A 25,343-nucleotide genomic window follows, 5' to 3' on the forward strand; every position below is an offset into this window, starting at 1 on the left:
GAGCCACTACCTAACTAAGAGCTAAAATTGACCAAATCAACCACAATTTAATGTCTAGGCTTTCCCTGGCATTTATAAGTATTCCATAGACTCCAGAGTTCCAAAATAGTTATATCAGACAGACTCACCCTGTGTGATTGTTGTCTGGGGAGGGGAGATTGATTCTTAGTGCTTCTTATTCTGCCATCTTTCCAGAATTCCATTTCTCTGGCACTTTAAGTTTGGTTTCACTTTCCTAACCCCATAAAACCTGTGAAGATTATTATATAAGGAGGCTGTTCCCTTCTTCCTTTTTCTGACATCGAAATAAAAATAATTTAGCAATAGTATCATCCCTCAGCTGTTGTGTCCCACTTACTAGGAAGTGGCGAATTGCAAGACTCTTTTCAGTCTACAGACCATGCAGTTTGGGTTCAGTTTTAACTCTGCAAAGAGTTCAATGCATATTTGCTGCTTCTAGAAATTGTGTTGAAAAGACTAAGAAAAGTGCAACCCAATGCTTCATTATAGCCTCTATAATGATTTAATAAATGAAAAATGAATCAGAAACATATGCACTGCATTTCATTGAAACTCCCACAGGATTGAAATTTAAGGGAGGAAAGTTTTTGGCAAAATTCATTTGCATTTTTTTCTGAATATAATTATTTTAAATTGTGGAAGTTACAAGGCAAAGCACAGTTGGCTTCACACACTCTTAAAAATTACTATGGACGTATTTTTAAGAACTTCCTCATGAAGATATGGTACAGGTATATCCTTCTCCCTGTCTGGTATTTACCTCCTTATAAATCTTTGTTGAAGTCATTACTGCTAATGAATCATCCATCTGATTCTGAAAAGCTTCTCATTTATGTTCTTTTTTAATGGATACCCCTGAAGGTAGAAATTATAAGTTCTGGGGCACCTGGGTGGCTCAGTCGTTAAGCATCTGCCTTCGGCTCAGGTCATGATCCCAGGGTCCTGGGATCGAGCCCCACGTCGGGATCCCTGCTCAGTGGGAAGCCTGCTTCTCACTCTCCCACTCCCCCTGCTTGTGATCCCTCTATTGCTATGTCTCTCTCTGTCAAATAAATAAATAAAATCTTTAAAAAAAATTATAAATTCTGCAAAATTTTAAAGTTAAGCGTGTAGTGCCAAGCTCCCAGGATAACTACTTACCATGAATCAATGGTGATGACAAATCACTTTTATTAAATTCATCCTGGGAATCCACTGATTTAAAATGAAACAAATAATCCTTTCCAAAATATTTTATAGACTGTGTTCATATACCAAAGGGAAATGGAGATTTGGGGCAATTATCTAGTTGAGTTTGGTTTAAAATTTCCCTTGCTTGAATCATAATGGATAACTGAGCCAAAGTGTACTTCAAACTTCACTTATTCTAGAAACAGTGTAAGTGAGTAAGCCTTTCTTGAGTAGATGTTGGCAAATAGTTTTACTGTAGCCCATAGAAGAAAGTGGAAACTTGAAGGAAACGCACATCTTACTTTCCTCTCAGGTGAAACCACTTAGATAAATGCAACCTGTTCTATTGCCCAGTTCTATGTCTTAAACCACCTGCAGTCTCAATATATAGCTGATGCTAATGCCCCCAAGTGTCGCAAGATTTTGTTAACAAAATTTGCCTTGGTAATTCTATTAGTAAGATAGAAAATTTCCCCAAAACTGTTTAGAAAATATACTTAAGGATTAAAGAAGAAGAACAGAATGAGTTTCCTAATTTTTTTAGTGAATATATTTTCCCTATATATGTTGCTAAATGTGTCATTTTTTTATAATTGACAGAAATAATCTCATACCTATTTTTGAAAAATTGGGCTTTGTTGATGCTAACATTACAAGAATGCAGTACCTGGATGAAGAATATTTGAAGAAGACTGAGACTCAGATCTTAGTATCTGAGAAGGCAGAAAGCGTGAAATAAGAGGATGTGACTCTCAAAGACTTGCAAAGCAGAGCAGGTCCACAGAAAGACAGGAAAAAGGAAGGAAGTCAAGGAGAGAAAACAGGGGAGAATAAAGATAGCAAATAAAAGTAAGTAAGTCTGTGCACGTAAGGATGTATAAAAAGAAGTTCCAAAGATCCTGAGTGTTATCCATCATGTGAAGCAGCCAATTTAGAGGAGTCATCTGCAGCTTTAACCCAGGAGTTGTATTTGGAGCCCTGCCAAGGATAACAGCTAAGAAAGATTGCCGAAGCTGCTATGGATGGAGCTGAAGCAGGAGAGAGCTATAAAGTCACGCTATGTTAAATCAGAATTCTCAACTCTAATGAAAGTAAATTCATATATTAGTGTTTCTGAAAAGTTTGTATTCCATGAATCTTCATAATTTGGATAATTACTCCATGTCAAATGAATAGTTGGCTGGCTGTAGAATATTCTTTGGGAAGCTGCTTTGGGGAAATGGTTTAGGGAGGCTGAGTCACAGAGATGATAGAAGGACCAGCTTTAGCCCTGATCTCTGCCCAGGTCAAGAAGCTAGGTATTATTGAGTTACAAGGAACAGTAATAAAACAACACTTCTCTAGCTCATTACAACCAATAAGTTGTAGGATACAAACCATAACCAGATTGTTTTCTTCTTTTATACATCTATTTCCTCATATTCACTTGCTCATTCACTCCTTCCATAAATATGTATTAAGTATTTATTATGCACTAGCCATGTGTTAGGCACTGAAAAGGGAATGGCAAACAAAAAAGGATATATGTTCCCTGATGTCTTGGACATTAAGTTTCAAAGAAAGAGGTGACAAATAACAAAAAAAAATAGATTATTGCTTTACTGTAATAAGTGCTTTTTTGGGTGAGAAGAGAAGTGGGATGGAGAGGAAGAGAGAGACTAATAGGAAGGGCCAATTTTAAGCAACATGGTCATGGGAATGAGATGTTCAGTTTGGGATCTCTGAGACTTGCAATTTGGATTGCAAGGAACAATAAAGCTCAGAAGACATGCTGGGTTTTAGAAATGCACAGTTTGGGTCACAAACCATGTTTTCTTCGAAAATACTTCAGCATAAATCATCGGATATGATCCTAACTCCACTTAAATCTAATTCTTTGCCTACTCCACATCTGCAACCATGCAGCTGAATGTGTCAAGAAAAAAAAATGCCACTAAAGTGATCACCTTGAAATTATGACCAAGAATTGCAAATAGGCTCCTAATCCTGCAAAGAAATAAAAGTTCATTTCCTAATCTTTCCATTTTCCCATTAGCTTAGAAGATTGCATATCCCTCTTTCCTCAACCTCTAATGCTTCTTCCCTATCTTCACTCTCCCTTGATGACCTCATTTCTTTCATCACTGAGAAAACTAAAAGAATCAGAAGAGAACTTCCATAAACTCCAAGTACATTAATTCAGCATCTGCTTCTCCAAGGCACACTAGAAGTAATTGGTCACTGGTGGAAATGATAGTATTCAGGACAGGTATTTTGAGAGGTCGCATGGGCCTTATTCTGCATGACTGGCCTAAATTTTTCATGCAAGTGTCAAGGTCTAGATCTCTCTTGTTCCTCCAAATCATTTGATTCTTGGCAGATTCTGTCACCTAACCAAATGACAAGGCTGGCTGCTCCAAACCCTCAGAATAGAGTCATCCATCTTGGAGCCCTGGAGGGCAGAGAGAGGAAATTTCCCCATGCTACAAGCAGAGACTGAATAATTTTATGTACCCAAGTGCTGATAGATTCTGGGCAGCATTGAGTCCAATACTTGTTTTCATTGTGTAATACCTGTGGCCAGATTATGGAAGAAGAACCATAGAGCCACAACTTGTTCAAACTTCCAGAGACTATTTGTCCAAAGTATCAAATAATTGCTGTAAAGCCAAATAGGTTGACAATAATTTACAACAAACAGATTTGTTTTTTTGTTTTGAAAAAAATAATAGCTACTCATATGGAACCAGTACATGGAGAGAATAGAGGGCCCTATTGAACAAACAAATAGACAAACAATGATTCTAAAATAAGGAAGCTGCTGGAAGAACTGGATCTCAGAAAACACGGCACTCTACCTAGCTCCAAGTGCGAAGATTGTAGAAAGGAACCCAAAGAGCTATCACAACTGTATCTGGAGGCCAGAGTCAACTTTTGTGAGAAGATATGTGGAAAGTTTCCTCTGTATATCAGGTGGGTCACAAAACACTGTGTTCTTTTATTTTCAAACAAAATTTCTAGTGATGTAGCTCGTATTATAGTGTCCCATTTTTTTGCACCCTCCTTTCCCCCAGTACACACACACACACACACACACATTAAAACAAGTGGAATTGTATTATTAGCCTGTCTGAGGTTTACCTCATAATACACACAGATAGTCCTTATTAATAGACTATTTTCCGGTAAGGTTGTTGCTCACATCTGCATGTGAATATTTCTCAACCAGCACAAACACTGAAAGGAGACTTGTGTCTCTCAAACCACACAGTTGGCAATTTACTTATTTTTCTTTCTGCTTCAGCTTTTGATTCTTCAAGAAGTTAGGACACCCTGAATCCAGAACTCTAGCTCTACCAATATGCTTACTAGACAGGTCTGAGCTGGCTGAAACTTTTGGCTGGACAGGCTTTCTGGGCACCCCATTATATTAAGGGGTAGAGCAAGGAGGAGATGGAGCACTGGACAGATCCAGCAGAGATCAAGGGGTGTTCCCTTGTTGAGGGTGTTTGTGAGTCAAAAGCAACTCTGTGTGAGCAGGCATCACATCCCTTTTAAAGAAAAAAAAAAGCCTCTATTTCCATAATACAATTCCTCTGGGCAATTTGGGCAAATGGAAATTTCTGTACAACTGTCAATTTAACCTTTGTCCATTATCTTTTCTATGGAAGAGCACATTCTATGTAACACGTCTTCCGTTTCATTTGTAGGTCAGGTTTTTTCTATGTTTGCACAGCTAATCCACCTGTATTTATCTGGCAGTTCTGGTGTTTGTTTAATCATGATATGCCAACAAGGAAAACTAAAAACTGGTGGAGAAAATTGCAAAGTGACAGAGAATGAGAATAGAGAGATTCTTGGACTGACCTGTAATAACCCATGAAGGAGCATTTAGCATGGTATTGTCATTGATTTCCAAGAATGACAGGGACTCTTTCTTTCTCAACACTGACAAACAGAGGAGCTCTGGGTTCATGGGAGTGAGTTACTACTTGCATACTAAGTTTATTGCTTGTCTCTGGTGCAGCTTTTATCAGAGATGTTAGACCAAAAGAATGCTCTGACTCTTTCTCTCTCTCTCTCTCTCTCTCATTGTGTTTATCTCTATTGTATTCCCACATGTGCTATTAGTAGAGAAAATATAATTATTTATCACTGTAATTTTGCTTCCAGCAAGTTCTAATTATAGCACTTCAGCAGCGTGAATACTGACAGGATTTTGTTGTTGAACAGTCCATGGTAGGGGCTGACTTATTCTTGTTTCATCAACTATTGTGCAAAAGTTCAGAAGAGGGAGGACTGAAACTTCTCCCAGGAAGTACGAGTTATTAGTTGATGCAAGGTCATACGAGTTATTTTTCTTGTTTTTCTGTTGTACATAGCAATACATTGCTTCCATTGCTTTATTGCAAGCTTGGGTATGATTATGCCTTTTAAATAAATTCACAAATTCTGAATGTTATTGTTTGCCTATCCACTGGAATGAAAGGTTAAAACAATGTAGCTTAAAACATAGAAATTTTTATTTTGTGGGTTAAATGCCTTGGAAAGAACTTTACATTTTGCTGATGATGCTTAAATGTCCTCTCCCTGTTACTATCTTTAATTTATAAAATCCGGGCACCTGGGTGGCTCAGTCGTTAAGCGTCTGCCTTCGGCTCAGGTCGTGATCCCAGGGTCCTGGGATCGAGCCCTTCATTGGGCTCCCTGCTCTGAGGGAAACCTGCTTCTCCTTCTCCCACTCCCCCTGCTTGTGTTCCCTCTCTTGCTGTGTCTCTCTCTGTCAAATAAATAAATAAAATCTTTAAAAAATAATAATAATAATTTATAAAATCGTTTTGTGTGCTACAGTAATCTCTGCTATAAAGGCTAGAGATGATGGTAGAACATTCCATTATTTCTTGAGACTGTTATACCGAATCACTTACCACATATGAGAGGGACTGACCTGAAAACATTTTAAATACAAAAATAATAAGTGATAAGTGAATTGAGCCTGTATTTGGAATACTGAGTGTAAAACCTGACCTAACTGAGCAAATCAAAATTTTCAATGAGAGGTAGCATTTAAATGACTACTGTTCTTTCTGGTGGGTTTTGTGTGTTTGTCTCTTTCTAACTGCGTATTGAATTCTAACTTTTAATGCACATATAGATAACATGGTCTGTTTTTGTTTTGGTTTGTTTTTTGGACAAGACAAAAGTAAAGAAGTTATTTTGGATTTCAATTGAATGCATTTCCTTCCTAGAATAGAGTGGTCAAGTTTGGGCTTGACAGAGAAATTATAGATAGCCAAGGGGTGGGAGAATTAAGGTTCTAATAAGCAAGAACTTAACAATGGCCTTTTGGCAGAGAATTTGAGATGTGCAACCATCAGTAATTTTAGTTACCTGCTCTCACTAAGGGTTTTTTCTGAGAACCAAAATTAATTACCAACTGGAATTCCTGAGAAATTTGTTTCTGATGTAAAACAATCCTTTGTTGTTGTTGTTGTTGTTATATTTGACTTTATTGCAAACTGTTAAATCAAGAGGCATCTTTCCTCATGCCTGTTTTCCCGATACTGGTTAACCTTTCCTAGTGCTGTGAAATCCAACAATTGATTACCATAATCCATCCTAAATTCTCATTCAGTTACATTTTTTATTACTTTACATAAAAATTCAAGATTGCCCTTTGTTAAATTTATTTTGACTTTACCATGAAACCAGTCCCTATCATTCATATATAAATTCTAAGAATATTTTTTGGCTCATTTAATGTGCAATATTTTTAAATGTCAGGGATTTATAAACTAATAAAGAATATAAAAGTATATTGGGTGCCTGGGTGGCTCAGATGGTTAAGCGTCTGCCTTCGGCTCAGGTCATGATCTCAGGGTCCTGGGATCGAGTCCCGCATCGGGTTCCCTGCTCAGTGCAGAGCCTGCTTCTCCCTCTCCCTCTGCCACTCCCTCTGCTTGTGCTCTTCTGTCTATCTCTCTGTCAAATAAGTAAATAAAATCTTTAAAAAAAAAGAATATAAAAGCATATAAATATTAAAACAGAATGTTATTAATTTCTACAAATCATTAAATTATTATTTATTTAATTTGTTAACTCTTATTTAATAGTTAATAATTATCTATTAATTGTTATTTTCTATAAAATTATTTAGAGTATAAGAAGAAGATGAAGAAATCAAATTGTATTTGTGATATAATGTTAGGAATCTGGGAAGTCCTCATGAATGGATGGGTATTTCAATTATGCCTTGATGCATGAGTAGCTTTTCAAGCAGTTAGGGCGACATGTATTCCATTCAGAGCAAAAAGTGTGGACAACAGTGTGACACTGGAAAGATGAAGAAATGTGTAGAAAATGGGAGCAGTCTAGTTTGGCTAGAGCCTTCCATATTGGCATAGACTAGCCAAAGAGAATTTTGAAAGGTGCCAGAAGATCATGAACGATAAACTATAAAGTTTGCAATTGATTTAGGAGGTCATGGGAGAGATCTGAATGTTCCTGAGAGGAATAGTGTCACAATTCTGTGAGCAAAAGTGTGCTATCAGAGCACGTTCCAGAAAATTTATGAAGACAACACTGGAGGGCAAGTCTTTGCATTTGAAAACAAAGTGTTCTTCCTCTTTCTCAAAGTGACCACCGGGTCTATATATCATTGTTTCTATAAAGGCACAGTCACCATTAGCCAAGAACCTGAAACAGTATCTCTTATGTATACATATACTGCTGTTCATTGGGTCTTGTTTTTGCTCAGAAACTATTCTTCCTTCGACCGCCACACCAACCTTCCAAGTTTCTTATGTGACATCTACACTTGCAGATACTTGCAGATACTTCTTCCTCCTACTCCTCAATTCATTCCCATTTAGAAATACTCATTGCTGTGGTACAGTAACCTTATTCAAAAGAAGGATCGAGAGATTCGTTTCATTATCCTAGATATTCTCCATGTGACAAAGATAATGGAAACAAAAATCCTATATATTAGACTAATTTAATTTAGTCAGGGAGTAAAGTACATGGAGAAATAAACTAAAATTAAGACAGAATATAATTGCCATAAGGTAAGTGCATGTGTGAGTATATACATATATATACATATACATATACATACATATAGTCTTACATGGAAATTCAGAGAAAAAAATTTTTTTTCTGAGGATCATGAGGGAAATATTTCTATAGGACATCACATTTGACCTGGCTTATGAAGGATGTGTAGAATTCTGACAAACAGATGACAAGCAGGGAGACAGGTTGTTTTGAGTGTTTATTTGGTGTTTATTTTATACAGTAAGTTTGGCTTAAACAAAAGAAGGTAGGGATGCTCAAGACATGTTTGAAGAGGGAAATTAGCCTAATTTGGCTGAAAAACAAGGTGTGTGTATAGGAATATCTGGAAATAAAGGTTATGAGTTTTGGAGTCACATGCTGAAAGGGAAAGGACATTCAGATATATTCAATGGAATCTGAGGAGCCTTTAAAGATATTTGAACACAGAATTCCAAGTCCACTGTTGAACTTTATAATATTAATAATAGCAATATAAAATGAATTGCAGAGGACTGGCTACAGCAATATTTAGTTAAGAAAAGATTTGAGAATCTGAAATTGTTGGCAATAGGAATACAAAAGATTTTAATGCAAGAAATATAAAGCTTCTAACACTATATATACAGTAAATTAAACTTTATCTGCTGTTACATGGGAATTGTATTTAAGAGCCATCAAAGTACATTTTGCATATTTCAAAAGTGCTGATGATTAGAAGATACAAAAATAACGGTACTTTTACAACTACCTGTGAACCAATGTACTGGGCGTTTTAAATGCCCAGTTTGTTTTTGTTATACCTTGAATGGATATTTGCTTTTTAAGTGGAAAAGAATTAGTATTTGTGGGGTACTACTAGACATTTTGTTTTCACATATATTATTTCATTTGATTCTTAAAATACCTTGGTGAGAAACCTATTAATCTAATTGCTAGTTGTGAAAACAGAAACTCCGGGAAATAAAATGAACAGTCAAGGTAACACAGCTGTTAAGTGGCCTGGATGGGATTTAAAACCATATAAAATGCCTCTACCAGGAGGTTGGTGACAGTATTACTTGGTGCAAAGAAAAAAGTATCTAAGTATGCAAAATTTTGACCTCAGAAAAAAATATAGTATCAAATGTGAGGCCTCTTGGAATTGATTTCTGTGTTTCTATTATGAATCAATGGCCAAATGTAAATTTTGGAAAATAAATAATTTCAAATTAAGTTTAATGTTTCTATCATATAATGCCAAAAACTTTTCTGGGTTACAACTATCTCCGATTTTTTTTTCATTAATTTTCCCTTTATCTAAGGTATAACTTTTGCCTCCTGTCCAGGACTCTCCCAGAACTTTTGAGTGCCTCTTGGCCCTATTCCTGAATAACTGGACAAAAATCTTGGCCTCACTTTGATAACACGAGTGACAGAAACAATGTGTTACTGCTGTCGGGATACCACAACACCCTTCTGGGGCACCCTATGCAGAATTTCTGTTCTGATTTCAAAACTTGCATGATAAGATGATGACTCCATCTTCCATCATAGCCAGTGCAAGGATTTATTACAATAACATGAAATAAAAGAATAAAATCTCTAGTGTCAGCATTCTTGCTATATGCAAAAAAGGGGAGAACATGCTCGGTAGTATGGATTGAAATAGCTAAAGGCAGCACATAAATGCAAGCCCAATTTCCAAGGTAAGCGATGAACTACTTGATCCTTTCCAGGCATATGGCTGGCTTTCAGCTTTCTTCACCTCATATAATAAGAGTTAAATGTCTACATTATTTAGCTGCTTCTGGAAGATGATATAAAAAAAGGGAAAGCATAGCCCAACCTTCTAACAAGATGCTTTTTAACTAATCCTTTCAGTGTGCTCTTTGCAGGGAGAGCTAATATTGTTAACACCAAACTAAAAAGGAACTTGATGATTTACAGCTCACAATTAAAAGATTTATCAAATTATCAAGCTTTCAAGCATAATTTCAGTTTGGAGGAAAGGACAAAGAGTGTCAACGTCCCAGAGGAATGTAGAACAATCGCCTGAGGCAGGGCACAAACACCGTGTGCTATTTAGAGTGAATCACAGGACTGGTGTGTACACCTATGGTTTGCACACACCGTGTTCTAACAAGGAGCCTGTGCAAGACGGGTGAGGAGCTTGTGGTTGAGAAAGTGATACCTCCCAGTAGACAGACTTCGAATTATTATGCATTTTTGAATAACTGTGAAAAATTGATTTTATTTTTTAAAGAGATTTGCTTTAGGGATTTGATTGTTACTCAACCTAACCGTACCTCCCGAAGTTTGAGGATGGTGGTAACTTGGAAAAAGCAAGAATGTGTGTGTCCCAGGGAGGGAAGGGGGAGCTTTTTTCCTGCAATTAAATAAGCCTACAAGTCAAAACTAAATTCAAAATTTACCCAGAACCTCTACAAAAAAGAGCTAGTCAAGAGCAGAAGTTGGCATCATCACAGACTGTAAAACCTTAATCAGTGCTATTTAAGGAAATTTTGAAGAGTCTTATGCCAATCTAGAGGTAATGCCAAGACCTACATCAGGAATGTTTGTATCTTGCTGGCATCCCTCTGTGGAAAAGTGACAGCTCATCCATCTTACCTCTTGTCTTATCCTATGGGGAAAATGCAAGAAAAATGACTGGGATGACTAGACATAGATTCATTTCTGTGCTCAAAACATGTAATAGTATAGCTATTATACTATACCAAAGCATGACTGAGGGCTGGCATGTAAGATTGTTATGGATTAATACATAATCCGTTTTCTACTTGAAATTGAAAACGTTTTCCTCTCAAAGCCACATCATTTGATTCCTTGAAAAGAACTCTGAGGATACATGCTAGGCCTGATAGCTGGCCACCACTTTACACGCAAAATAATATGTAACAACAGTCTCCAAAGACCGAAAAGAATCATCTGGCAGTTGCTGGGTCAGCACAGTTTTATCGACACTTTTGAATCTCATGGAGCGTCATGAAATATTTGTGGTTTGGTTCTTGAACTTGATAAAACTCCTTCCTGACACAGCACAAGGACTAATTTTTATTGTCACCTGCATGTTGTCATCCTGAAGATGACTAACAAGATGAAGTTGAAACTTTCTCAGAATTATTTGTACTGAAACTGGTAATTTTCCAAATGACATTTAGTTATACTACAAGATCATTCTCTCTTGAGGTAAAGACCCACAACATGTACAAATGAGAGCTAACTAATTATGTTAATTAGACCATATTATCAATCAAGGCCAACCTTCCAAACCCAATTAACATATGTGCAGTATATTCTCCATAGCAATTTTAATTCGTATTTCAATTGTATTGGCTGTTTCTCAAAACCTACTGCAAGTGTTAATTGCTCTATAGACTAAATAAGAACTAATTTTGAATGACCTATGCTACAGAGCAAAAAGTAAACCCAATATCTCCTCATGGTCCTGGATAATTGCTATTATTTTTGTAGTTGTTGTACTTTGAAGTACTTACTGGGCAAATGAGCAGGTTGACTGTAGCCACATTTGCAAATAACAGTTTTCACCCACCGTTGGAAAAATATTTATGAAGGGTATAATATTACATATTGGTTTATTGACATAGATTATTTGCTTTGAAATCACTGACTTAAACATTAAAAATAAAACAAAAATAAAAGCACTGTACAAAATTAAAAGCCAAAATATAAACAGACTTAGTTTTGTGTTTCAGATCAGTTCAAAACCTAAACAGGCTCGGTTTGGTTGGAGAAGTCATTTATCGTATAAAAACCTTCGAAGAGAAGAGTACAATGGGAACAGATTTGGATCCATGTGAGAAAATACCTCAATATTGAAAAAATAAAAATGGAAATGATAGTCTTTTAAAAAATAAATTATTCTTCAGTTGTATCTTTAACTGTTTTGCAGTTAAGGAAACCTAGCTGGTAGTCTGGTTTACCAAGTTTGTGTATTTTTTCTTATCATTATTACTTTATTTTCTATTTCATTTCTCTCAAAAAATTATCTTCAATGGAAAAAATGAGGGGGGGTTACTATTTTTTAGATCTAGTGTGTCCATGAAAGAAAGGGTTTCCAAGAGTGTTTTATACTGATGAAGTTAAAGGTTTTAACAGAAGGCTCTTTGCGTTGCTATGCTGGGTATGTGAGGATCTAAGTTAATATTCAGACTGGTTAAAACTGGATTTAGTATGTGGTTTCTCTTAAGATTTTCCACTTTACATTAAGAATGTTGGCTACTCACTGGGTATTGCAATATTTATAGTAAGATAGGAGGAGGTAACAGTGCCTAACGTAATGCTTATTATTTAAGGTATAAAATAATGCTCAGAGAGCTCTGAATAGTTATAGTCTCATCAAAAGTGCTTTCCAAATAATTTTTTGGAATGTACAGTTTCATCAATTATTTGTATCATACTTAATAATATAGTTATAATTTAGTAGAATGAAATTTTTAAAGCCGACCTTCCTGATGTGACAAAGACACATTATTTAGGAAACAAGAAGACAATTAAAAAAATCTAGGATAATAAAACTAAAAAAAAGTCTAGGATAAACAAAAGACTATGGAAAAAAGATTGAGTGAAAATACAAAACAAACTAAAATGTGGTGACTTTAAGAGTAGAGTAAGAACAGAAAATCCACTTGACTTTTTTTTTTAAGATTTTATTTATTTATTTATTTGACAGAGAGAGAGGGAGAGAGCGCACAAACCGAGAAAGCAGCAGGCAGATGAGGAAGCAGGCTCCCACTGAGCAGACAGCCCAACTCAGGGCTCAATCTCAGGACCATGGGATCATGACCCAAGCCAAAGGCAGACGCTCAACAGCTGAGCCACCCAAGCACCCCAATCCATTTGACTTTAAAACTAGGAATGTTCTTTTATTGACTCAAATGGCATGGCATTGTCATTACAGCACATTATTTGACATGACAGTAAACATTTAAATAAACAGCAATATTATACGTGCATATTAGATTACAGCTCTAAGAGTAAACATAGGTATGAAACAAACATTTGATTGTTGCCTAATAGGTATATATTAATATTCAGATAGATATTTATATTTATCTCTATATATTTATATTAATCAATCAACTGAGAAACAGTTATATGTATATAATTAAAAGTGACAAAAGTGATCAATAGGTATACTAAAATTATATACTTTATTATATAAATTAAATATTATATAATCAAAGAGTGGAGTGAGAAGGGCACAGTGGAAGTGAGTGAAATCTCCAACTTTTAAATCAAATAATCAAATGGTAGTGTGTTTAGGAAGTCTTCAAATCTGTATAAAATGTGCAAAACTGTGTTTTATTTTTCCCCTTCATCTCTATTCTCATTCTCTTTCTTAAAAGTTATCCTCTTTAAGATGGTTGATTTATATTTGAATAAAAATTTGCTTAAATTAGGTAAAATTCATAAATTTAGTGTGAATCCTTGGAAAAGATTTTCTTTTTAAACTCAGATGTGCTATGTTAATCTACCTTAATTTATTGAGTTATATTGCTTGTTTGCTTCATTTTTACTTTTATTTTGTTCAACATTATGTTTTTCAAGATACATCCATGCTGTTGTGAATATGTTTATTAACTTTTTGGAAGGTTGCAATTTCTTAACATTTATGTCTTACTTAGAGAAATACTGAAATTAAACAAATCAATGGAATTCAAAAGAAATCTTTTGCTTTGAGTGTGCTGAAATATGCACCTTCAGGTAGTATTGATTTCATGTTTCAACCAGCAACTTCCCATTAGCCAAGACCGTTAGCTGTACTAGATACTTTATAGAATTTGGAGTATCCATAGTACAGTGTCTGCTAAGTAGTGGGCTAGGTCATGCTTCTATTATCTACACAAACAACATTTTATTAAAATAAAATTTAAAAAGATGTTTACATTCCTTAACTTGAAAGAAAGTTGATTTTATCCATCATTTATGCTTGAAAACAGTGACCTAATATCTAGGACTTTGGTAAGCTTTAATTATACAAAAAAGTTCATGGTTAGAATGTTTGCTATAGCAGGATTTGACTTGTAATAACAACCACACACTTCTAAACTTCATGTCATATATTTTCATGAACTAAACACCCCAATTTTTAAGTATCACTATAGATACAGAATGTACTAATAATATCTGAGTCCATGGCTTGTTCTTAAAGATTTCCCCATGTCTTTTGTATTGTTTTCCAGGGTACCCATAGGAACATTCCTGAGGGGTGAGCCAACCTTACTTAATTCCAAACCAAGAAAGATGACATTTCGGTGGTTATCAGAGTTTCAATGTTTCCTACTTCACCTCCTCCCTAATTTGGGTGGCAGTGGGGCAATAAGAATGTTGTCTGGAAATGATGAGCTGATTTAATTTTGGAAGGCTTCTCTTCCCACTCAGTCTGTTTGTGTAGGACATGGTACAAACTTGTTGATGTTAGCTATTCATTCAGTGTGAGTTTCAGCCATGTTTATCTTCTGAAGACCTCACAGCAACAACTAATGTCTCCTGACCACAAGATTTGATTATTGTCATTCCCAGTCTTTAGATCCTCCCACTTAAACCATCTCTTCTTTGAAGTATCTTCAAGGTTTGTTTCATGCCGATTGCTCAATAATTAGCTCTAGGGATTTAGTAAAATGTTTTAAATACTGGAGCTGACTTACATAAAAATGTTAAGCACTTATACTGAGTAATAATGTGCTATATAGAATAGACAATTCCTTTGGTAACAATTCCTTGTGATTAAAATTATGGATTGTGGGTGGGAAAGGATGCCAAAAAGTCATTTGGACAAGCATTCTGGCTTCAGCTGAACCATCCCAGACAGATGTGATTAATTGCATTGGAAGATAGCTTTGCTTTTATAACTGGTAAGCCAAAGGCTTTATCATTCTAAGCATCAAAAATTTGAACAAATTTGTTTTTAATTCCCAATTATAGTGACTCAAATCCCAGTAGCTGGACTGAAAGAAACCTTCATCCTCCAGAATACCCCAAAGGGCTGACTTACATATTTTAACAAATCAGTCTATCTGTTAATATCTCAAGCAGGGTGGACCATGTTCTCCCTTGCTAGATAGCTCCTCATAGCAGATGCTTTCCGACCTTGAAGCTGCCTGAAGGAGCTTCCCTGTTGCTGACGCTTTGTGCCCTGGATGGATTTGCCAGGATCTATATTCAGATATGGTCTACTGATGCATTCAGAGTTTCCAGTTCCCGAGAAGCTAGAGAGAGTAGTGTTGTGTTTCTAGAGGCATTAATACTAGGCTTTAAAAACCTCTCAAGAAAATCTTCTGTATCAATTGACTATTACTATGTAGCAAGCTACTCTAAAACTAAATGGCTTAAAATAAGTATTTTTAATGCTCATGAGTCTGTGGATCATCTGAGAAGTTATTTTGGTCTCAGCTGTGCTAACGCATATTTCATGGCTACATGCAGGTGAAGGAGGAGTATGTGGATTTGCTGACCTGGTTTGGTCTATTGCATATGTTTAGGGTCATCTTGCTATAGGGTGGTCCAGGATGTCCCTGACTAAGATGACTGGGCTCTGTGCCACATGGTATTTCATTATCTGGCAGTTGGTCCAGGCTCATTCACATGGAGGTAACAGAGTCTAAAGAAAAAACACAAAAAAATAAGGAAGGTGCACCATGAGTCCTGCAGCTTCTATTGGCCAAAGCAAGTCACAAGGCCAGCTCTGAGTCTGCTCAGGAAGGGACATTCGGAAGTTACAAGGCCAATAGCTGGGCTACAAAGAAGCCATTAATTGAGGCCAACGATGCATTCAGTTAATCTACCACACCATCACATCAGCTTTACTACCTTTCACTCTTTAGCACACTAGTTTTCCAGATCCTCTGAAAGAGTAATAAAATAACACTTCACACATATGTATTATTGCTACTAAGAATGATAATATTATTGGCCCCTAATTTCTTTACACAAGGCCCGAGACCCTGAAAAAACAAGTTTGTGATGAAAGTATTACGTTCATCCATAGTATTTGCAAGTTCATACAAATAAGTTGATTACATCAGACGCCGGAGCAATGCTTTGATGTCTTTCCACTCTAGGGGAAAGGAAGTGAACATTGAAGTTCAATACAACTGTGTTTGAATACTGGCTCTGGGATTCACTAATATATTGCATTTCTATGAATTATTTAACCTCTCTGAGCTTCATTTTCCTCAGTGGTAAAATGATACTTGCTGTGTTAAATTTAAAAGCATAAAAAGGCCACCGACATTTGTATTTGGAATAGAACAGGCAATTTCCCCACGCTGTTCTTCTTCCTTCCCACTTCTCCAAAAGCAGTCAGCATACCTTCTTCCTTCTATCACCATATATTCAATGATGTTGACTGTAGACTATCCTTGTCTATATCCTCCACTGCCCCTACCAATTTACGTCTTCCAGTGTATCTCTACAGAGGCATTATTAGTATTTTGGGTAGAACATTTTTTCATGGTGCAACGTTTTCCTAACATTTGAAGATTATCCAGCATGACTGGATATCCCATCTATTAGCGGCAGCACCTACTCAAAGTATGTGTTCCTTCTAAATTATCCCCGTTTCCACACATCCCTACGGGGGGCTGCTAATAACCTTAGTTGAGAATAATATCCTTTACACTCTAACTTCTATGCTATTAATCCACTAAAACTGTTGTATAAAATACCCCAACTTATTGGAGGTTTTTTTTTTTCCTCTACTACATTATACTACAATTCAAATTTCCAGGAGTGAGAAATAGAAAAAAAAAAATGAAGAGGGAAATATTTCCTACAGAATGGGGCCTAGGGAGTGCCGCCTTTATGTTCTGGCCAGAGCTATGATCTGAAGCATAACTGCTTTCTAAAATGGCCCCTGTATGTCTATTATTGTCCACTGTATCTATCTGGATTAAGACATGCAAGATCCTGGCAAAAATCTGAGCATGTATTATTTAGACTAAATATTATAAATATATATGTAATTTTGTGCAAAATAATCTATCAAATTAGTACCTGGAACCTAGCATGGACCTAAGATCTATCTTCAAGGGTGGGAGGTGAAGAGGAGATTTACTTATTTTTATTTATTTTTATTTTTTAAAAAATTTTTATTTATTCATATTTGAGAGAGAGCACGAGTGGAAGGGAGAGGCTGTGGGGGGAGAAGCAGACTCCTCAGTGAGCAGGGAGCCCAATTGGGGCTCCATCCCAGGACCCTGAGATCATGACCTGAGCTGAAGGCAGACACTTAACCAACTGAGCCACCCAGGCACCCCCAGTAAAGAGGAAGATTAAAGCTTCAAAGCCTGGGGCAGTTTGGGAAGGGGAACCAACCATGATGACAGACCCTGGAAACAAAGGCATTAGGTATCCAGAGATTGTATCCAGATGGATCCATGAAAAGATATAAAAAATAAGCATTTATTAAATTAAAATTATGCCTAAGGGTAGCACTTTCTCTTTTACACCAAATAAATCAATGGCCATTCTAGAAGGCCAGATGGATGCAAAGGCAATTTCTATACCTTTGATCACCAGGGTTGATCATTGGCTATTGTCACTGGTAACTGGGGTCAACCTTTCCCCTCTCAATTCCTCAGAAGCCTCTACACTCTTCCCAAGTCTGCCTTCTCTTTAGTACAAGATATCCTTCCCAGAAAAAAATAAAAAGGAGGTTCTATTTTAGCCAACAGGAAAACTAAATGTTTCAAGAACAGAATTGATTGGACAGAACTCAGAAGAAGGCAAAATAGCTTGAATAAAGGTAGAGCTTGTCCATAATTTAAGGAAAAAATCAATTTTCATGGTGATTTTTAATACATAGCAGGAACTGAAAGCTACCATTAGAAATATTTTTTAAAAACATAAGATTTTGTAACACAGTGTAATTAAATATATCATTACTTTATAAAATATTTAATAAATATATTTTAATATTTTATGAGGTGCATTTAAAATCACAAAAACATCACACTTGCATTATAACTTAACATTGAGAGGTGATTTGAACAGCAGAAAGTCTTTGCTCAAATATCACTTCAGTGAGACAAACTCTAAATACCCTATTAAAAATTATACCCCATCTGCACTCCTGATCTCCATTATCCTTCCCTACATTTTTCTTTCTCTTTTTTTCCATAGGATTTATCAACTTCTTTTTTTTTTTTTAAAGATTTTATTTATCTATTTGCGAGAGAGAACAGGAGCAGTGGGGAGGGGCAGAGGGAGAAGCAGACTCCCTCCTACAGAGCCTTGTCCTATTGGTGTCCCAAATTCCACTAAAGACCATCTACCTGCTTTGAGTTTCATTCTCATAAAAAACAAGATATGAATTATTTAATTCAGCAAATTCCCCAGGTACTATCAGTTGCTCCCCAACTCCCTTTTTTCTTAGTGGTGAAATCCCCATTGTGACTCTGGGAAGGATGACACCATCCTGAGGTCCAAAGGGAATTACTGATTGGCCTAAGCCAATCATGGCGGTCTTATTCTCCCTGTTGGTAATTGGTTTAATCTTAATGATATGATACCATACTGGCCAATGAAATATGAGAAGGTGTCTCTGGATTGTCCTACAAAAGGTTTCAGTTTTAACTTTTACTGGGTAAGGAAATGACTGCATATAATGACTAAAAATTGCAGCAACCATCTTTCCATTATGACAGGAGCTAAGCTGACATACCGAGAATAACAGGGTACTTCATCATGTCTTTAGACTACTCAATCAAGCAACCGTGAAGCTGCCTCATCCAACGACTTTGTTCAAAGAGATAACATGTATTCTTTTGTTGCTGAGTCAGAATTTTCTGTGACTTGCAGTTTAAAACTTCTTAATGAATCATTACCAATATTATGAAACTGTCCTTTTCAACCATTTCAAAGCACACAACCTAAAGACTACAGGTTTATGGGACTTGTTTGACTCTGGGCTACAAAATTAAACACTCTCTGTCCTATATTCTCGCCTAGTTGGAGACAAGTTTTAAGAAAGAATAAAGTTCTGTACTAGACATACAGCATTATAAGCAATAAAATGCTTCAAGATGCTCAACAACAACTTTCAACAACAACATAAGGCCATTATGTAACCTATTGGATAATTATCTTTCCATGTTACTTAATTAAACACACTGTCATGAACTAGATATTCTCCCTTTTAGGGGCTCCCAACTCAGGATAAACAATGCTATACATCTGAATTCATGTAGGAAGCCAGAACAAAATACTTCTCAAACATGTAAACTCAGGAATAGAGCCTTGGCAGAAAGTAAGATATGATAGGTAGAGGGGGAATCTGGCAAAGAGAAGAAAACAAAACTATCATAAAGGGAGGGTGCCTGGGTGGCTCAGTTGGTTAAGCGACTGCCTTCGGTTCAGGTCATGATCCCGGAATCCTGGGATCGAGTCCCACATCGGGCTCCCGGCTCAGTGGGGAGCCTGCTTCTCCCTCTGACCCTGTCCCCTCTCATGCTGTTTCTCTCTCTCTCTCAAATAAATAAATAAAATATTTAAAAAAAAAAAACTATCATAAAGGGAAGAAGGAGAACTGAGCCTCACTTGCAATTTTCAAACTGTGCATACTCTCTTAGCATGTTCATTACTCGTGCTGAGAAAGGAAGGAGGATACAAAGGATGGAATATAATTTAGAGTGCTTTAAATTCTACAGCACTGACTTTTCTGTGTATGAGGAATATTAGTTGAAACACAAGCAAGTAGATCATATATTGTTTCTCCATACTGCTGTGCTAGTGAATTCATCCCTGATCTGAATGGTAAGAGCAAATTCACGGGGAATGAATAATAGTGTGACATAGCTAATTAATGCCAGTTCAATCCAGGCCTCTTAGGCAATCATGCCAAATTGTACAGTGCAATGGGGTGTTTTTTATGTGACAGTGGTGTATGGGGGATTGATCTGCGAATGTAAAGATGGCATCAAACTACGGGGCCAGAACTAACGGCTCAGCATTATTGTCGTAGCTGAATTACAGCTTTTTGATCTGGCAAAACTGCCACAAGACTTCACATTTCTAAAATACTATCATAAAATGGAATTTTGAAATAACTAGCTCATCAATCACTGACGTTCCACGTTGCTTCCCAGAACTTGAAGCACATATGCAAGTATTTTGAATCTCCTTTGCAGAAAAAAACTCCTTTTCAAATGCCCCTTTGTATACAGTCACACACACCAGGTCTAAAAGGCCAGGTATGAATGTCCTATTTTTTAAGGCATTAATATGATAATTGAATGAAACAATTATGAACATGAAGGAAACAAATGAGGGCTTTCGTTTAGAATAGTTGTTTAGGTAACATATAGGCAAGACATCTCAGTTATATATTTATTAAATACTTCTGAGTAGCAGATTATTTTTCTATCCTGCCAATTTCAAGTTAAACCTATTTAATATATATTTCATGGATTCTTGAGAGGCATATTCTCTGCTGTTTGCATGTAGCTTGCTATATTTCTTTTAGATCAACTGTATTAACTGTCATTCAAATCCTTACTTATTTTTGTGTTTGCCCCAAGACCTGACAGAAATGCATTCTTTTATATATGTAGAATATATATACATATGTTATATATTATATTCTATATACATCTACTCATGTATAGCTGACAAATTTTCTTTATATTTCCAAAATCTAAAAAAAATCAATACTATATATTTTGGGACATATTCATTACAGTTATATATATCTTTTTATTAAAGATATATCTATCTTTATATTATATAGAGGGAAGTTCAACAGAAATGTGATAAGACAACGAAAGCCAAAAATCACCAATTTCTTTTTTAACTCAGAACATATTACAGTGGGTTATTATAACTTCATATGTATTTAACAACAGTTATATGTTCTTTTTTAGACATTATATCTCATCAAATTACACTTTTTTGGTCCAATTAATACATTCTTTGAATACTACTTTTTCATCATAAAATTATCACCTGATTTATGTTTGTATTTGTTTGCTCTATATCCTTGCCTATTCATTTACTTCGTTCTTTTTGAGTTGCTCTACTTGAAACATGTGACTCGTATACAACTTACTGCTAGTTTATTTAAAAAAACAAAAAAGACTTCCCCTTTTAACTGGTAAGGTTATCCCAGTTATCCATTTCTTTTTTTTTTTTTTTTTTTTGTTTATTTGACAGAGAGAGACACAGCGAGAGAGGGAACACAAGCAGGGGGATGGGGAGAGGGAGAAGCAGGCTCCCCGCAGAGCAGGGAGCGCGATGCGGGACTCGATCCCAGGACCCCGGGACCATGACCTGAGCCGAAGGCAGCCGCTTAACCAACTGAGCCACCCAGGTGCCCCCAGTTATCCATTTCTATTTTCTTTAGTTACAATAGTTGCCACATCCAAATTTCATTATTTTGACTAGTATCTTAGTTGTAGAAATTATATATAGATTTGCTAGCAGGTAATATGTCTCCCAAATCCCAGACAATCTGAGCAAGTCTTTTTGGCTTTTTTACACATTAATGGTGACTTGACTAGGAATGGAACTTAATTCACTCTGCTTTTCCTTAGAAATAGTATAGAGTTGACTCCAATCCACAACTGCCTTAAAGAAATCTGATTTTTTTTTTCTTTATAGGTGAGTTGTTTCTTTTGCCCAAATGCCTTTGGCATGACTTTTTTTATCCCCATAATTCAATAATTTCAACAGGATATGTTTTGGTTTTGAATGTTCTCTATTAACTTTTCTGGGAACAAAGTGAACCTTGTCAATGTGTAAATTTAGCTATTTTCTCATTTCAGGAAAGTATTTATCTTTAATTTTTTCCCCTATTCTATTTGTTCTGCTTTCTGCATCAGGGAGGCTCCAATTTTCCATATGTTTCTGTTCTCAAAATGTAGCATTTATCCACAACCTTTTTGCCTACTTTGTCTTTCCTTTCTTCACTCTAATGTAATAATTTCCAGCCAGATACCCTATTGTTAGAAATCCCCACTTCCTGTTTCTAAAGTACCCGTTATTACTCCAATGGTACCGTTCTCCTCATTTTGTTTTCTAACTGCTACTAGGTCTCCTGTGACCTCACCTTTTTACTGATTATCTCATAACTAACCTCTTGTTTTCATAGACCCCATGCTCCACTTGACTTACTTAATACTTGATACATTTGTTTTTTACATGTGTCCCCTATTTCTGTTCACTCATTGTATTCCCTGTGTATCTTTTGGGTGCTGCATTCCTTTCTTTAGTTCATGTCTCTGTAGAATAACTATTTGAAAGTCATGTGAATTCTCTCTTTGTCTCTCCCCCAAACTGGGGACAGTTTTATCTAAAACTAGTTTTCAGAAATAGAGTGAATAGATTCTTCGTGAGCCCCTCTTCATTTACATGGATGGCCAGATGTGGATAGCTTGAATATTTTTTTTTCCCTGTATTTCAGGCACCTGAATGGAGTGGGGGCGGGGGGAAGGAGACTTCTTTAATACTTTCTAGGTCTTTTTTAAATCAGGGAACAAACTCCCCATTCAGCCCAAACCTAACCCATTGGAGGCCCAATGCAGGAAAAGCCATACTAGACTGGTTTCAGGTTCTGAGATTTAGCATGGACTGGCATTTTTCTTCTTTTTATGCTCCTTCTTCACTTTTTATTCTTCTCTCTGCCTTAGTCAATTGAACTTTTCTGCCAAGAAAAAAATTAACCCTTGTTAAAATGACTAAAGACAATTTAGGTGATACAAATTTTTTTTTTAAGATTCTATTTATTTATTTGAGAGAGAGAGAGCATGAGAGGGGGGAGGGTCAGAGGGAGAAGCAGACTCCCCGCCGAGCAGGGAGCCCGATGCGGGACTCCATCCCGGGACTCTAGGACCATGACCTGAGCCAAAGGCAGTCGCTTAACCAACTGAGCCACCCAGGCGCCCTAGGTGATACAAACTTTATTTAACTCTTCATGAAGCAGGCCACTCTTTGAGCTAGAAACTGCTCCTTCATGAAGTGTTAAATAAAGTTGTTTGAAATGTCAATTGATCTCATATTAACCTTGACTTGGTAGGTTGAACACCACTGATCCTGGGAAACTATCTCAGCAAAAGGCAACTTAACTCTTAGATTTCATATTCTTATAAACGGTCTATCTACTGAGAAGTCATATCATCTAGGTAACCAACCCATGGCCACCAAGTAACACGGGTGATCCTCCTATTCCATTGGTACTTCAAATAAGGAAGATATGTAACCCAACCCATCAGATATTTTTATTCCTTCTCTTCCTTGTTTCCTATTCTTTAATCCTATAAAAGCAACCTGGTTTCTTTCCTTACCTCCCCAACTTTCAGTTCTCTTGAGGGTGGGGACTGCCCACTTCATCATGTTAAATAAAGTTATTTGTATCACCAAAACAGTCTTCCCTCAATTATCTCTGAGATCCTCACTACTCTTTCTGTCCAGAAGAGAAAGTTAACAATCATAAAAATAGAGTGAACCTGGGGTGCCTGAATGGCTCAGTCGGCTATGTATCTGCCTTTGCCTCAGGTCATGATCTCAGGCTCCTGGGACTGAGCTCCATGTCAGGCTCCCTGCTCGGCAGGGAGTCTGCTTCTCCGCTTTCCTCTGCCTCTACCTTCTGCTTGTGCGCTCTCTCTCTCTCTCAAATAAATAAATAAAATCTTTTTTTTTTTTTTTAAAGTGAACCTATGTTTATCCTCTAATACTTGGGGAATGTCAGCAAGATGTTTCATAATCATATTACTTTTGAGAGGAGAATGTCTGCAAGTGACTGGTAGGGGGTATTTGTAGCATATAGCATCAGATTATGAATGATATTTCCACTTTATCCCACTCAGTTCAAATCCTAGGTGCATTCCATGCTGTCTGTGGGAAAGTGGGATGCTATTTAACCATTTACTTTCATGTGGAAAAATCTGAGAAATATACCTTACATTCTCGGGTTTTTGTTAGGCCAAGCTTTCTAGAAAACCTTAGTTTGTTAGGCCCAGGAAATGACTGGTGTCTGTAAAGCATTTTGGCATAAGCCCTTACAAAAGATATAATTTTCTTTGTAATGTCTGTTTATATACTTAACAGAGAGCTCGAGAATCATTCTACAAGGTGACACCTTTAAAATACTCTATGCATATTCACACGGTAGATCACATTATAAAGACTAAAAATGACATTCTATTTAACTTGAAAAGACATAACAGAACATGAAATAATGAAACACTCCAGAGAAGAGTAGTGGAATCTCATTGCATACAATGTGTAGTGATTGGATTTCTTTGGGTTACTGTTTTCTAAGCTGTGAATACACAGGTGCATCTAATAGAAATGTTCATTTTCTCTGCTTATTATTCAGCACCTGCTAAGTTGTATCCATTTTTTGAATAGCATAAAATGAATTAAAATAAACATCAATACAATGTTATCCTACCATATAATTCCACTTTCAGTGTATTTAAAATGACTGTGTATCATTTATGTTTCTTTTGTTTGTGGATGGTTGTTGTGATGACTCCATTGTTTAAGATGTGGTTTTTATAAATTGTTCCTTGGATACATGATTACTATTTTCCAACAGCAGTTTTTCATGGTGATAAAATATAACATACATATTTCCCCGTGCCAGAATTGATTTTTACAAATGGGTTTGGTCTAAAGACCCAATCAGCTTTGCAAATATTTCACTTTGTAACTGTTCAATGGACAATCTATTTAGCTGAACTGCCAAAATCAAGCATGTTAAAAAGACTTCATTTTAGTAAATGAAATGGGAAAAAAAATGTTACAATCTTTTAACAAGCGTGTCAATCTTTTTATAATCCTCCTAGGAAACTTGGTCTTTCTGGGGCAAGTTTAACACCAATCTCATCTGTTTGTTAGTGATCATGGTTGGAATGGCAATTATATGACAAAATCTTTTAGAATTCTTATACTTTTTAAACATGGTGTGGATAACTCATAATCATGCAAAATGCACTGTACTCACATGTAGAGAGGCAGAACATGAAGTTCAATGTAATTTTATAAATCAATAACTTAATCATGTATTAAAATCTGTCATTATGCCCCTCACTTTCTATTTTCCCTTGAGGGTCCCACGAACTTCTAATATTTTCTTTCTTGATTGATTCTCTAAGGCC

Source organism: Leptonychotes weddellii, chromosome 1 (assembly GCF_054177405.1).
Source record: "Leptonychotes weddellii isolate Sample4059 chromosome 1, ASM5417740v2, whole genome shotgun sequence".
In the NCBI taxonomy this organism is placed as follows: Eukaryota; Metazoa; Chordata; class Mammalia; order Carnivora; family Phocidae; genus Leptonychotes; species Leptonychotes weddellii.